Genomic DNA, 6,000 nt, shown 5'->3' with positions numbered 1-6,000 from the left:
GGTACTCTAAATTAAAAAAACAAATGTCTTGCAATGAACGTGCACTGCACATTGCCGTACTCAGGACTATGCTGCCAATGAGTGTGCAGCAATTTGGCAGTTAGACAGAATAAAAAGATGAGCAATAGGGTAAACACTGACAGATTGGTTGGCTTGTTTCCAACTTACATCAATTTCAACACCTCCACTTCTGCTTGATTTTCATTACATTCAGACAAGAGCTGGTTGGTGATGTGGCTTAGTAAGGAAGTCACGAAGGATGAGGGCCTCACTCTTTAGTGGAGGAACTGTAAGCTGATGTGTTGGATGGTTCCTTTCCCATAGCCTGCTCCTCTCCCTCTCCTTTTGGTTACCATTGCATCATTTACCCTTCTTCAGAGTTTATGTCCCCACCATCTACCCACCTCGTTCCCACAGCAACCTCTCAGTCAGTGTCTTCTGTCTCTTTGCTGCTTACAGCACATATTCATTATCCATGGTTTCATTCCGCCCACTTGCAAAATTGTTTACCACTCACATATAAGTGTGCTCTGTACTCGTCTTCCAGATCGCTTGCCCTCTCTAGCATACTATTTTGTTTTTATGTTGATTGCTCTCTCGTGGAAATTATAATAAAGACAAATTCTTTGAGGTTCGATTTAAGGAAATTTATTTACACAAATATTTGCGAAGAGGGGAGTGGTCTGGCTGCATAGCCATTCCACAGCACTCTGAGTTATACACTTGAAAACCATTATATTTATAGTGTGACATAAAAAAAACTTTGAAGAGATAAACCTTGGGAACAAACGCAAGCGGAAATATGAATGTTTTGCCCTTGGTTTAAAAACTTCTTCAGTACGCATTTTGTTGTCCTTCAGAAGAACAACTTCTTATCATAATAAGGCCGAGTCCAAAATATTAAACAGTATTTTGTTTACGTTACCTGACCTACTTCTTTTCGTTCAAAAGCAGTGTTAAACTCTCGTCAGGCATTTCCCAGCATGCTTCTAAGTGGGCAACTTATTAATTTCTCTTCCACACTCTCTCTCAACATTTTTCATCGCTCAAAGTGATAATCGGAACTGTTGTTATTTCCTCAAAAATTCAACTGTTATTTGAAAACAAGATTAGACAAAGGTAATCTCCCCCTCTTAAAAAGCTCAGTATCAATTAGAATGGAATTAAAATTTTAAATTTGTCCACCCAGAATTTTCCAAATAACTTTGAGAAACAAAACCAACCAGAAAATAAAGAGAAATATACTACTCATATTGAAATGTATGCATATAGCTTATAACTAATTAAAAAATATATTTGTTCATGGGATGTGGGCATTGCTGGCTAGGCTAGCACTTATTGTCCATCCCTAACCACCCATGAGAAGGTGTTGGGGTGCCTTTGTGAACCTCTGCAGTCCATGAGTTGTAGGTACACCCACAATGCTGTTAGGGAGTGCCAGGATTTTGATCCAGCAACAGTGAAGGAACGGCAATTTAGTTCCAAGTTAGGATGGGTTGAGGTTTGCAGGGTAACTTGCAGATGGTGGTGTTTTCAGGTATCTGCTGCCTTTGGTCTTCCTGGAGTAGAGGGTGCGGGTTTAGAAGGTGCTGTCAAAGGAGTCTTGGTGAGTTGCTGCAGTGCATCTTGTAGATGGGAAGAAAATGCTTATTGTGGTGGATGAGTTGCCAACAAAGCTAGTTATATAATCTTTATTATTGACACTGCATAGGAACATAAGAACTAGGAGCAGGAGTAGGCCATCTGGCTCCTCGAGCCTGCTCCACCATTCAATGAGATCATGGCTGATCTTTTGTGGACTCAGCTCCACTTTCTGGCCTGAACACCATAACCCTTAATTCTTCAAAAAACTATCTATCTTTATCTTAAAAACATTTAATGAAGGAGCCTCAACTGCTTCACTGGGCAAGGAATTCCATAGATTCACAACCCTTTGGGTGAACAGGTTCCTCCTAAACTCAGTCCTAAATCTACTTCCCCTTATTTTGAGGCTATGGCCCCTAGTTCTGCTTTCACCTGCCAGTGGAAACAACCTGCCTGCATCTATCCTATCTATTCCCTTCATAATTTAATATGTTTCTATAAGATACCCCCGCACCCTTCTAAATTCCAACGAGTACAGTCCCAGTCTACTCAACCTCTCTTCGTAATCCAACCCCTTCAGCTCTGGGATTAACCTAGTGAATCTCCTCTGCACACCTTCCAGCACCAATACATCCTTTCTCAGGTAAGGAGACCAAAATTGAACACAATACTCCAGATGTGGCCTCACTAACACCTTATACAATTGCAGCATAACCTCCCTAGTCTTAAACTCCATCCCTCTAGCAATGATGGACAAAATTCCATTTGCCTTCTTAATCACCTGTTGCACCTGTAAACCAACTTTTTGCGACTCCTGCACTCACACACCCAGGTCTCTCTGCACAGCAGCATGTTTTAATATTTTATCATTTAAATAATAATTCCTTTTGCTTTTATTCCTACCAAAATGGATAACCTCACATTTGTCAACATTGTATTTCATCTGCCAGACCCTAGCCCACTCACTTAACCTCTGCAGACTTCCGGTATCCTCTGCACGTTTTGCTTTACCACTCATCTGAGTGTCGTCTGCAAACATGGACACATTGCACTTGGTCCCCAACTCCAAATCATCTTTGTAAATTGTGAACAATTGTGGGCCCCACACTGATCCCTGAGGGACACCACTAGCTACTGATTGCCAACCAGAGAAACAGCTGGCGGAAAAGGCCTTTGGTGCCCCGCCAGCTGGCGCGGAAATGACATCTCCGGGCGGCGCATGCGTGGGAGCGTCAGCGGCCGCTGACGGCATTCCCGCGCATGCGCAGTGGAGGGAGTCTCTTCCGCCTCCGCCATGGTGGAGACCGTGGCGAAGGCGGAAGGGAAAGAGTGCCCCCACGGCACAGGCCCGCCTGCGGATCGGTGGGCCCCGATTGCGGGCCAGGCCACCGTGGGGGCACCCCCTGGGGCCAGATCACCCCGCGCCCCCCCCCCCCAGGACCCCGGAGCCCGCCCGCGCCGCCTTGTCCCGCCGGTAAGGTAGGTGGTTTAATCTACGCCGGCGGGACAGGCATTTTAGCGGCGGGGCTTCGGCCCATTCGGGCCGGAGAATCGCGGGGGGGCCACCAACCGGCGCGGCGCGATTGCCACCACCGCCGAATCTCCGGTGGTGGATAATTCGGCAACTGGCGGGGGCGGGATTCACGCCAGCCCCCGGCGATTCTCCGACCCGGCGGGGGGGTCGGAGAATCACGCCTCCAGTTTTATTCCTTTTAGTATTATTGGGTCTATTCACTGAGCTCCCCTGAGTCACTGTACCTTGTACTGTCGCCCTTTTTGATTTTTGACTATGGCTTCTCTGCCTTACACTTTCCCCCTTACTGCCTTTTGTTTCTGTCCCTGTTTTACTACCTTCCGACTTCCTGCATCAGTACCCATTCCCCTGCCACATTAGTTTAAACACTCCCCAACTGCTCTCGCAAATAGCCCCCCTAGGATATCAGTTCCAGTCCTGCCCAGGTGTAACCCATCCAATTTGTACAGGTACCACCTCCACCAGAACCGGTCCCAATGCCCCAGGAATCTGAAACCCTCCCCGACACCAACCCTTCAGTCACGTATTCATCATATATATCCTGTCATTTCTACTCTGACTAGCAAATGGCACCGGTAGTAATCCTGAGATCACTACCTTCGAGGTCTAATTTCTTAACTTCCTTCCTAGCTCCCGGTATTCTGCTTTTAGGACTTCATCCCTTTTTTTTTTACCTCTGTCGTTTGTACCGATGTGTACCACGACCACTGACTGTTCACCCTCCCCCTCTTTCGGGACTTTCAGGAGGAAACCAGAGCACCCGGAGGAAACCCACGCAGACACAGGGAGAACGTGCAGCCTCTGCACAGACGGTGACCCAAGCCAGGAATCAAAACCTGGGATCCTGGCGCTGTGAAGCAACAGTGCTACCCACTGTGCTACCATGTTGCTTTGTTTTGGATGGTGCTGAGCTCATTGAGTGTTGTTGGAGCTGCACTCATCCAGTTAAGTAGAGATATTGCATCACATTCCTGACTTGTGCCCTGTAGATGGTGGACAAGCTTTGGGGAATCAGGATGTGAGTTTCTCGCCACAGGATTCCCAGCCTCTGACCTGCTCTTGTAGCCACAGTATTTATATGGCTAGTCAAGTTCAGTTTCTGGTCAGTGGTAACCCTCAGGTTGTTGATATTGGGGGAATTCAGCGATGGCAATAGCACTGAATGTCAAGGGCAGATAGTTAGATTCTCTCTTGTTGGAGATAGTCATTGCCTGGCACTTGGGTTAGGTGACTGTTACTTGATTCTGCTTTTGGATTAAAGAACCACAGCTTTGGAAAATGTATAGTCAGTCTAAGCCAACCGGTCCTTTGGGACAGACTGAACCCTTCAACTAAAAATCTTCAAGGGAATATTTAAAAAAGAAAAATAAGGTTTGATGTATGTAGCCAGATTATTTTATTTTATTTTTAAAAATCTTTTTATTGGCATTTCCCATATTTATAAACAGTTGTATATATGCACATCACATTTTTCTCGCCCGCGCTAATTTCCTTTATTATACAGAGGTAGCCAGATTATTTTGATTTAAAACCATTATTTGGACATATTATAGGAACTTTCTCCTTTTTCACTGAAAAAAAACTGTTGCCATTGTTTCCCAAAGATATTGGGTGATGTGAAGCAGCGAAAATAACATCACCTATTGGTGGGGCAGGTAATCATAACAGGTCTAAAATAAAAAACAAAATGCTTTAAATCAGTGATGGGCAACCTAGGCTAATGAGTGGATCTCCTTCATCTCAGTGGACCTCAAGGTTAGAGAGGCGAGAGTGGGGTAGAAGAGAATAAAAATGGCAGATGACCAGAAACTCGGGGTCACACTTGCATACCAAAAGCAATGTTCCATAAAGTGTTCACTCAGTCCACATTTGATCGCCCCCAACATAGCGGAGACCACATCATGAGCAACAATGACAGTATATGAAATTAAAAGTAGGACAATTACGTTCCTAATTGTAAACGGCCAATGCTTAAAATTCCAATTTGAGTGCCATCTCGTGGCATCACAGGGGACAGTTCTTGGTGTGACAGGGAATTGTTGACATTTTGCCATTAGAAATGTTTACCTAACATTTTACACAGCAAAATTGTGAAACGGGAGATAGGTTTATGCATGATATATCCATACAATATTTTAAAAATCTTTAGTTATGTAATGCGCCAATGCATGGAGCAAACGTGTTGAGTGGGTGAGGATGAAAGTGGAGAAGTTGGGACTGGTCCATATTCATGGTACCTGCACTAATTCCAACTCTTGCAGAAGTACTGCTTAAATATCTCTGTGTACTATAGTGGGTGTGGTAGAGAGCAGCTGCAGGTTTATTATACAGTTGCATAGTATGATCTAAAGGTATGATATGTTTAAAAGAAAAGCACGATAAGCACTCGGCAAGGCTGCTGAAAAGGTTAACAACAGTATAATGCAGGTCTGTTTAGAAACCTGATCCAAAGGGTTTAACTGTCATTTTATATATGTTCTGCTGCCTTGACAAATGTCTTGTGCACATAAAAATATCAATCTGGATGATATCGGTTGGGTACAGCAGCCACAATTCTGAGTGAGGAATGGGGGGTGGGGGAGACATTGAAATGACCGGATAGCCAGCAGAATGGAAGAAAAGAGGGAGGCTATTTGAATACTGATGTGTCCCACAACAACTTCCATTTCCATTAATGACATGCTCATCAAGGGCAAACAATGGGACCTGCTGCTGCTGATTTCCCTGTGCTTGTCAGTGTGTGTGCTGGTAACGCCATTCTGTCAGTCCCTGGCTGCAGTTAGAGACCTGCACACTAATGAGAAGTGCTCTCTGCCATCAGCGCCGACAGGTGCTTCCGTAGCTGGGACATGCTCCATTCCCTTTCCCTAAACCGCTCTTTC

The sequence above is a fragment of the Scyliorhinus torazame genome, chromosome 9 (genome assembly GCF_047496885.1).
Source record: "Scyliorhinus torazame isolate Kashiwa2021f chromosome 9, sScyTor2.1, whole genome shotgun sequence".
Lineage (NCBI taxonomy): Eukaryota > Metazoa > Chordata > Chondrichthyes > Carcharhiniformes > Scyliorhinidae > Scyliorhinus > Scyliorhinus torazame.
The sequence above is the reverse complement of the archived record's forward strand: the minus strand, read 5'-3'. Positions refer to the sequence as shown.